The sequence below is a fragment of the Globicephala melas genome, chromosome 6, assembly GCF_963455315.2.
Source record: "Globicephala melas chromosome 6, mGloMel1.2, whole genome shotgun sequence".
NCBI lineage: Eukaryota > Metazoa > Chordata > Mammalia > Artiodactyla > Delphinidae > Globicephala > Globicephala melas.
Genome location: NC_083319.1, coordinates 90,822,685 through 90,833,050, shown reverse-complemented (window position 1 = coordinate 90,833,050; position 10,366 = coordinate 90,822,685). Strand labels below are relative to the sequence as shown.

The following is a 10,366-nucleotide window of genomic DNA, read 5'->3' as shown; positions in this document are numbered from 1 at the left end:
ACTAGAACTGTTTTGAAACCAACAACAGACCTATTATCTTCTTTTACAAAGAAATTTTATAGTGCTATTTTAGTGAATTGCAAAACTGAAGGAAATTTTACTTTTATTTACCTGTGTTTTTATTTCCTTACACAATGCAGTAAAATATGTACAATGTGTGTTTGTAGTCTACATTTGAATTGCATCCTTTCAGAAAAATTGAATAGGTCTACTAAAAACAATTTTCCTTTCAAGTGCGGCATGCTTTGTCCTTCTGAGAACAGAAAGATGATGATTTATTCCTGGATTCTTAATAGTTTTGGCTGCAATAAGTTAGTCATGATCACAATTGAATGTCAGGATTGTAAAATAATCAAAACAGCCTTTCCAAACTTAGTGTGGAGAAACTGAACAAATGCAAGCACAAAGATATGACTTCACCTCCTGACAAAGAAGGAGGAGGAGATTCCTGCCCAGACTGATGTCCCAAAGAAACAACCATGATTGTGAGGCATGGCATCCAGGGGGAGTTAAAGTCTTATTATTTTAGGTAATTTTTAAAATTGAAAATGTGTACAAGTTTCCTTCCATGAATGTAGTTAGAACATGTCAAAAAAGAACGGAATTCAACTCTCTGAATTCAGTCTCAGAGGTTTCAGAATAGTTTCAAATAGTAGGGATAGTCACCTGAAGCAATTAGGCTTTTGAGAAGAATGGCATGTGGGCCACTGCTCTAGCTGTCCCTGAATGGGGACTGGAGACAAGGGCACAAATCTAGGTTTCCGGAGCTGTCCAATCAATAACTAGTGCCTTTGAAATATAAAATTCAGGAAACAATCAATGCATACTTAGGATTATTTGGTGATACAAAAAGTGCAGAAATAAATATGCCTGGAGATGGAGATACAGCTACTGATCTACAGTGCACAGAAAACTGGATACACTGAGTAGAGTGACAAATTCATGGTGTGCTGAAGAGAAGAGCTGTGTTGTCCTGTCAGGTACTGAGATTAAAATCTGTTTACAAAAAATAAATAAATAAATAAGAAAAAAAATCTGTTTACAACATTCAGCAAAAGAGGGTTGGCTCCCTTTGGAAATTTATTTGTACTTCAAAGGATGCTAAATAGAAACAGGATCGAAGATATGTTTGAAAGAAATATGCTGTATTTGAAGTGGAATCATCTCCCATCTTTAGTGAAAATAGCTCCATAATATCCCAGAAGCCAGGAGCACTATAGAGAGATTGTTTGGGTGGAATTACCAAATACACTTACTTACATTAAATTAATATCAATAATAGTCAATACACTTTGATCGTTTTCTATGTATAGTAGTATACTTTATGTGGCTTATGTTATTTAATCTCTTCAATTAATCTATGAGGAGTCACTCAATGTTTGTCAACATCACAGATTAATAAATTGAGTTTAATACAGATTAGGTATCTTTCCTCAAGATTATGAAACTAGAAAGCATCAGAATAAGAGTTTTCAAACCCTTATTTAGCAAGGCAGTATATACTTCCTAATGCATATGATTAAGAAACAAGTTATCTCATACTTTATGTATATGTTATTTGATACTAAGAGACTCAGTCAATCCTTCTGAGGGTACAGGTAATGGTAAACGCTTTTTCTTTCCACCCAAAAGCTTCAGATAAAATGTTTTTAAGTGAATTGACTGTAAATAAAATTTTAATTTTATCTTAACAATATGCTAAAAAGATAGTTGTAAAAGTTTTTCATAATTCAAGATGATTTATATAATTTATATAATGTTCACATTAATTAAAACATGGTAACTGGGGTATACATATGGATAATTAGAGTAAGTTGGTAAGCTAAATGTTCTGTCTAACATAGATTATAAATTTGAGTAGACAAGAAAAATATGTTGCAATATCCATTTGAGCAACAGCAGCTTCTTATTACAAACACCATGCTTAATATAACTATCCCTAGATATAAGTGAAAAATATCGATTATCACAGTTTTGCTTTTTGCTTTTTTAGTAAACAAAAGAGATATTAAGTTTCAGAATGATGAGCTCAACTTTCTTATTCCATGTGTCATTAGGATGTGGTATATAAATATTCTCCAACTTTGCTCTATATCTTCACAACAACGTGCAATGATAAACTAATGCTTTGCAATCTGAAAATTACATTTGTCACTTTTTTCCTCTAAGGGTGTCAGATTGAAAAACCTTTCTCATTTATGATCTGTGCTTCAATTACAGTTGAATTCAAGACTACATGAAAGAACTTGGTGCTGACAGTATTCAGTTTTCACATGGATATGGCTTTCCAAGACACCATAGTTTTCTGCTCCTTGTCCTTACTCATCTGTCTACTTGCCTCTTAGATTAAATATTTTCAACAAATATGCTTATTTGAAAGGGTCTTGTTTGAATTTTAATGTTATTATTTTGCTGCCCCATTTATACCTTATACTTAAACAAATTGCTTCTCCCCACTGCTATAGCTTGTTACAAAGTCTCCATTGTGGATTACAAAAAGGTTTCATAATATCTGACCCTGAGGTGGCTAACATGATTCCAACACAGTATCTACAGGATAAATCCAAGCACCTCAAGGATAGATAGGTGTAGAAAGATCAAGTTAACAAAAACTAACACTTATAATATGAAAAAAAAAAAAAAACTAGAACAACATGCAGTGCTTAACAAAATAATATACTGAGAAGAATATGAATATTACAATGTCTATATTTGTTGTCACTCACATAGAAGTATGGTGTTATCATTAGTCATTGAATTAGCCTAACTAGATTTTGATGGCTAAGAACACTCTCCAAATAGGCATCTTGATTTTTTCCACTGAGATGGGATTGGAATTTCAGTTCTCCAACTAAGAGATGTTTTATCAACCCAACTTGACATAATTAGCCAATTCTCAATTTAATGTGTCATCCAATCTCTCCCCACTGATGTTCATAAATTTTGTATACACTCTGATTTCATTGGATTATTCATTATTTTTGACTTGACTCTCTATTCCAAGGGAAAAATAAAAGGTTTTATAGTACATTATAGTAGTTGCTAGATCATATACCTAAATTTTAGCTTCTTTTCACATTTATAATCATAAATCTATTAAATTAATTTCCAGAACATTTTGGAATATAGGTGGATTGAGATACACATTCTTGTCATGTTTAGATACGTCTGTTGGTACTTATGCTTTCTTTGAATTTTATTAAACATTGAATTGATTTTATCAAGTATAAAAATATATTCTCTCTTAAGATTTAATTGCTATTTACTAGTGATATTTGAGATTTGCTTTTTTTAAAATAATGCGAGTCAGTCTGTGGTTTGACACAGCAAAGTCCATTTCAACTTATAGCCCAGAACTATTTAAATAATATGAGAATTAGTTGATTTTAGGTATATGAAAATTTCCTTTCTAAAGACCTGTGATTTTTGTACCTTTCAACATGGTAGTTCTTGTAGATCTTTTAAAAAATTTCTTCATTATTATGGTACTATTCAGTATTCTTCTCATACATTAATCAATGATGCTAATGTATCTTAATATAAATAATCAATTTTATTTAGTAATTAAATAAATTACCATAGAATTATTTTTAAAATACCTTATGATTTTACAACATTTATATTAGGAGTCATCAAGCTCTAAAATATTTTTCCTGAAGAGATCTGGCAAGATTTTATATAAATTTTGAGTAAATGCTTATTTTTGCCTTTTTTCTACTTTATTTCATATTCACACCACAATAATGACTCTTCTAATTTAAAATATAAACCATAGAGATTTCCTTAAAGGTGGCAGGGGAGGACTGGAACTGTCAAAGACAGAGTGACAGGTGGGGTTGGGAATAAGTGAACGGTCTTGACAGACTCAAAGTTGCTGGCAGCTTGGAACTGCACCTGGTAGGACAGTGGATGGATCTTGCAACTGTACACTTTGGACATAAACTGGTTAGTGGGCTGCTTGGGCCGGCATTCAGCATGCACCATGAAGAGCAATGTGAGGGAAACTGGTACCCAAGTAGGGGCCTTCTGTGTGGTGCTGCCTCGATGGTGTCTTAGGTGTGGAATTGTCCATGCACTTGGGGCAGTAGAGCTTCACCAGGGCCTCACCTGGGGTGTCAGAAAGGCTATTGGAAAACATTGGCTTGTTCTCACAGTGCACATGGGACAGTAGCCGAACTCTCCCTGCTGGTACTTTTCCAACATCTGGGTGGTGCCATGGTTTGTGAGGATATAGGTGGTCTGGGTGAACCCATACAGCATCTTGGCTGACTGCTTAATCAGGGTTCTCTGGTTGGGGTTGTCTTCCAGCTCTTCATCAGGCTCCAGGTTCAAGATCATGTCTAGAGCTTGTCTACAATGAGGCACCTGCTCATTGAGTTGACTGAGATTAAATTTGTCCTGGATGGAGTCTTCATCCACTTCACAGAAGAATTCATAGTCATGGAGCCCACAGAACCAGTATAAATAACACTTCCTGATGTTTAAATCATTTTTTTTAATTTGTCATTTATTTTTCCTTACTGATTTCCTGATGCTTCTTTGTCTCTGTAATTTTGCTTTCTTGAGTGATCATAAAAGTCTTTGAAAGTTAGGGGTCTTTTTTTTCTTTTGTTTTGCAAAGCATGTCATGATTAAAATGTGTTTCTACTTATTTTAATGAATTAATAAATAAAAATATCATGGGAATGATATTTTTAATTTCTATGTCCTTTTAAGTGTCTATTGAACATAGTATCGGTAAAGACTAGTAACCACATCAAAAGAGTTCAGCTCAATGGATTGATTTCACATGTCAGAAGATACCTGCTTAGTCAGACTCAGATCAAAAACAGAATACCAATAACCTAGCACATTCTCATCTCAGTAAAAATTGTTCCAGTTAACTGCTCTCATGACTTCTAAAACCTGAGATTTGTCCTGTCTTTTTTTGTACTTAGTATTGATAAATTATGCATTGTGCACATTATAGACGATCAATTCCCATTGTGTGAGTATTCCACAATTTTTACGGCTTCTCCTATGAGTGGATATTTATGTGGGTAGCACCCAGTTTGGGCTTACAAATAATGCTATAATGAATATTCTAGTGCATGCCTTTCAGTGAACTTATGAATGCACTCCTGTTGGGTTTAGGTATATATATATAGGAGTGGAACTGATTATCTTTGGAACTGTGTATCTTCAGCTTTTGTAAATACTGCAGTTTTTCAAACTGTCCTTATGCTTGAGGTTTTTTTTTTTCTATTGATACCATTTTTTTTAGTACATCTTTATTGGAGTATAATTGCTTCACAATACCATGTTAGTTTCTGTTGCACAACAAAGCAAATCAGCCGTATGCATACAAATGTCCCCATATCCCCTCCCTCTTAAGCCTCCCTCCCATCCTCCCTATCCCACCCTTCTAGGTCACCTCAAAGCACCGAGCTGATCTCCCTGTGCTATGCTGCTTCTTCCCACCAGCCAACTATTTTACATTCGGGAGTGTATATACATCAATGCTACTCTCACTTTGCCCCAGCTTCCCCCTCCCACCCCATGTCATCAAGTCCATTTTCTATGTCTACCTCTTTATTCCTGCCCTGCAACTAGGTTCATCAGTACCATTTTTTTTTAGATTCCATATATATGCATTAACATATGGTGACATACTTCACTCTGTATGACAGACTCTAGGTCCACCCACCTCACTACAAATAACTCAATTTAGTTCCTTTTTATGGCTGAGTAATATTCCATTGTATATATGTGCCACATCTTCTTTATCCATTCCTCTGTCGATGGACACTTAGGTTGGTTCCATGTCCTGGTTATTGTAAATAGTGCTGCAATGAACATTGGGGTGCATGTCTCTTTTTGAATTATGGTTCTCTCAGAGTATATGCCCAGTAGTGGGATTGCTGGTTATATGGTAGTTCTTTTTTTAGTTCTTTAAGGACCCTCCATACTGTTTTCCATAGTGGTTGGATCAATTTACATTCCCACCAACAGTGCAGGAGGGCTCCCTTTTCACCACACCCTTTCCAGCATTTATTGTTTCTAGATTTTTTGATAATGGCCATTCTGACTGGCGTGAGGTGATACCTCATTGTAGTTTTGATTTGCATTTATCTAATAATTAGTGATGTTGAGCATCTTTTCATGTGCCTTTTGGCCAACTGTATGTCTCCCTTGGTGAAATGTCTATTTAGGTCTTCTGCCCACTTTTTAACTGACTTGTTTGTTTGTTTGATATTGAGCTGCATGAGCTATTTGTATATTTTGGAGATTAATCCTTTGTCTGTTGTTTTATTTGCAAATATTTTCTCCCATTCGGAGGGTTGTCTTTTTGTCTTGTTTATGGTTTCCTTTGTTGTGCAAAAGTTTTTAAGTTTAATTAAGTCTCATTTGTTTATTTTTGTTTTTATTTCTGTTACTCTAGGAGGTGGGTCAAAAAAGTTCTTCCTGTGGTTTATGTCAGAGCGTTTTTCCTATGTTTTCCTCCAAAAGTTTTATAGTGTCTGGTCTTACATTTAAGTCATTAATCCATTTGGAGTTTATTTTTGTATATGGTGTTAGGTAGTGTTCTCATTTCATTCTTTTACATGTAGTTCTCCAGTTTTCCCAGCACCACTTATTGAAGAGGCTGTCTTTTCTCCATTGTATGTTCTTGCCTCCTTTGTCATAAAACAGGTGTCCATATGTGCATGGATTTATCTCTGGTCATTCTGTCCTGTACCATTGATCTATATTTGTTTTTGTTCCAGTACCTTGCTGTCTTGATTACTGTAGCTTTGTGGTATAGTTTGAAGTCGGGGAGGCTAATTCCTCCAACTCCATTTTTTTTTTACTCAAGATTGCTTTGGCTATTCAGGGTCTTTTGTGTTTCCATATGAATTGTAAGATTTTTTGTTCCAATTCTGTGAAGAATGCCATTGGTAGTTTGATAGGGATTACACTGAATCTGTAGATTGCTTTAGGCTATATAGTCATTTTCACAATATTGATTCTTCCAATCCAAGAACATGGTATATTTCTCCATCTGTTTTTTGTCATCTTTGGTTTCTTTCATCAGTGTTTTATAGTTTTCTGAGTACAAGTCTTTTGCCTCCTTAGGCAGGTTTATTCCTAGGTATTTTATTCTTTTTGCTGCAATGGTAAATGGGAGTGTTTCCTTAATTTCTCTTTCTAATTTTTTGTTGGTGGTGTGTAGGAATGCCAGAGATTTCTGTGCATTAATTTTGTATCCTGCAACTTTATCAAACTCATTGATTAGTTCTAGTAGTTTCCTGGTGGTATCTTTAGGATTTTCTATGTATAGCATCATGTCATCAGCAAATAGTGATGGTTTTAATCCTTATTTTTCCAATTTGTATTCCTTTTATTTCTTTTTTTTCTCTGATTGCCATGGCTAGGACTTCTAAAACTATGTTGAATAAGAGTGGCGAGAGTGGACATCCTTCTCTTGTTCTTGATCCTAGTGGAAATGCTTTCAGTTTTTCACCATTGAGTATGATGCTTGCTGTGGGTTTGTCATATATGGACTTTATTATGTTGAGGTAGGTTCCCTCTATGCCCACTTTCTGGAGGGTTTTTATAATAAATTGGTGTTGAATTTTGTCAGAAGTTTTTTCTGCATCTACTGAGATGATCATATTGTTTTTATTCCTTAAATTGTTAATGTGGTGTATCACATTGATTGATTTGCATATATTGAAGAATCCTTGCAACCCTGGGATAAATTCCACTTGGTCATGGTGTGTGATCCTTTTAATGTGCTGTTGGATTCTGTTTGCTAGTGTTTTGTTCAGGATTTTTACATCTCTGTTCATCAGTGATATTGGCCTGTAGTTTTCATTTTTTGTGATACCTTTTTCTGGTTTTGGTGTCAGGGTGCTGGTGGCTTCGTATAATGAATTTGGGAGTGTTTCTCCCTCGGCAATTTTTTAGAAGAGTTTGAGAAGGATTGGTGTTTGCTCTTCTCTAAATGTGCTCTTCTCTAAATGTTTGATAGAATTCGCCTGAGAAGCCATCTTGTCCTGGACATTTTTTTGTTGGAAGATTTTTAATTATGGTTTCAATTTCATTACTTGTGATAGGTCTGTTCATATTTTCTAATTCTTCTGGGTTCAGTCTTGGAAAATTGTACTTTTCAAAGAATTTGTCCATTTCTTCATGGTTGTCCATTTTATTGGCATATGGTTGTTTGTAGTAGTCTCTTATAATCCTTTGTATTTCTGCAGTGTCTGTTGTGATTTCTCCTTTTTCATTTCTAATTTTATTGATTTGTGTCCTCTCCCTCTTTTTCTTGATGATTCTGTCTAAGGATTTATCAATTTTGTTTATCTTCTCAAAGAACCAGCTTTTAGTTTTATTGATCTTTGCTATTGTTTTCTTCATTTCTATTTCATTTATTTCTGCTCTGATCTTTATGATTTCTTTCCTTCCTCTGACTTTGGGTTTTCTTTGCTCTTCTTTCTTTAGTTGTCTTAAAAGTAACATTAGCTTGTTTATGTGAGATTTTTCTTGTTTCTTGAGGTGAGATTGAATTGCTGTAAACTTCCCTCTTAGAACTGCTTTTGCTGTGATGCATAGGTTTTGGGTCATTGTGTTTTCATTGTCATTTGTTTCTATGTATTTTTTATTTCTTCTTTGATTTCTTCAGTGATCTCTTGGTTATTTAGGAGCGCACTGTTTAACTCCCATGTTTTTTTGTGTTTTTTACAGGTTTTTTCCTGTAATTGATTTCCAATCTCATAGTGTTGTGGTCAGAAAAAATGCTTAATAGGTTTCAATTTTCTTAAATTTACCGAGGCTTGATTTGTGACCCAAGATGTGATCTATCCTGGAGAATGTTCCATCAGTACTTGAGAATAAAGTGTATTCCATCACTTTTGGGTGGAATGTTCTATAAATATCCATTAGATCTATGTGGTCTATTATGTCATTTAAAGTTTGTGTTTCCTTATTAATTTTCTGTCTGGATAATCTGTCCATTGGTGTAAGTGAGGTGTTAAAGTCCCCTACTATTCTTTTGTTACTGTCGATTTTTCCTTTCATGGTTGTTAGCATTTGCCTTATGTATTGAAGTGCTCCTATGTTGGGTGCATAAACATTTATAATTGTTATATCTTCTTTTTGGACTGATCCTTTGATTATTATGTAATGTCCCTCCTTATCTCTTGTAACAGTCTTTATTTTAAAGTCTATTTTATCTGATACAAGTATTGCTACTCCAGCTTTCTTTTGATTTCCATTTGCATGGAATATCTATTTCCATCCCTTCACTTTCAGTCTGTATGTGTCCCTAGGACTGAATTGGGTCTCTTGTAGACAGCATATATATGGGTCTTTTTTTGTATCCATTCAGCCAGTCTGTGTCCTTTGGTTGCGGCATTTAGTTTATTTACTTTCAAGGTTATTATCGATATGTATGTTCCTATTACCATTTTCTTAATTGTTTTCGGTTTGTTTTTGTGGGTCTTTTTCTTCTCTTTGTGTTTCCTGCTTAGGGAAGTTTCTTTAGCATTTGTTGTAAACTGTTTTCATGGTGCTGAATTCTCTTAGCTTTGGTTTGTCTGAAAAGCTTTTGACTTCTCCATCAAACCTGAATTAAATCCTTGCTGGGTACAGTAATCTTGGTTGTAGGTTTTTTCTTTCATCACTTTAAGTATATCCTGCCACTCCCTTCTAGCTTGCAGGGTTTCCACTGAAAAATCAGCTGATAACCTTACGGGGATTTCTTTGTATATTATTTTTTTGTTTTTCTCTTGCTGTTTTTAATATTTTTCTTTCCATTTAATTTTTGTTAATTTGATGAATATGTGTACTGGTGTATTTTTCCTAGGTTTTATCCTGTATTGGGACTCTCTGTGCTTCCCGGATTTGGCTGACTCTTTCCTTTCCCATGTTAAGGAAGTTTTCCACTATAATCTCTTCAAATATTTTCTCAGACCATTTGTTTTTCTCTTCTTCTTCTGGGACGCCTATAATTTGAATGTTGGTGCATTTAGTATTGTCCCAGTGGCCTCTGAGATTGTCTTCAATTCTTTTCATTCTTTTTTTCTCTTCTTTATTTTTCTCCTCAGCAGTTATTTCCACCATTTTGCCTTCCAGCTCACTTATTCATTCTTCTGCTTCCACTATTCTTTTACTGATTCCTTCTAGTGTATTTTTCATTTCAGTTATTGTGTTGTTCATCTCTGTTTGTTTGTTCTTTAGTTCTTCTAGGTCTTTGTTAAACACTTCTTGTATTTTCTCAATCCGTGCTTCCATTCTATTTCTGAGATTCTGAATCATCTTTGCTATCATTACTCTGAATTCTTTTTCAGGTAGATTGCCTATTTCCTTTTCATTTACTTGGTCTTGTAGGTTTTTACCTTGCTCC

The 10,366-nt window shown here is 34.5% G+C and overlaps 1 pseudogene; it reads right to left on the bottom strand.

Annotated features, from left to right (window-relative positions):
- Window positions 1–3,783: 3,783 nt before the first annotated feature.
- Window positions 3,784–10,083, bottom strand: LOC132597537 (casein kinase II subunit beta pseudogene; annotated as a pseudogene).
- Window positions 10,084–10,366: the final 283 nt, after the last annotated feature.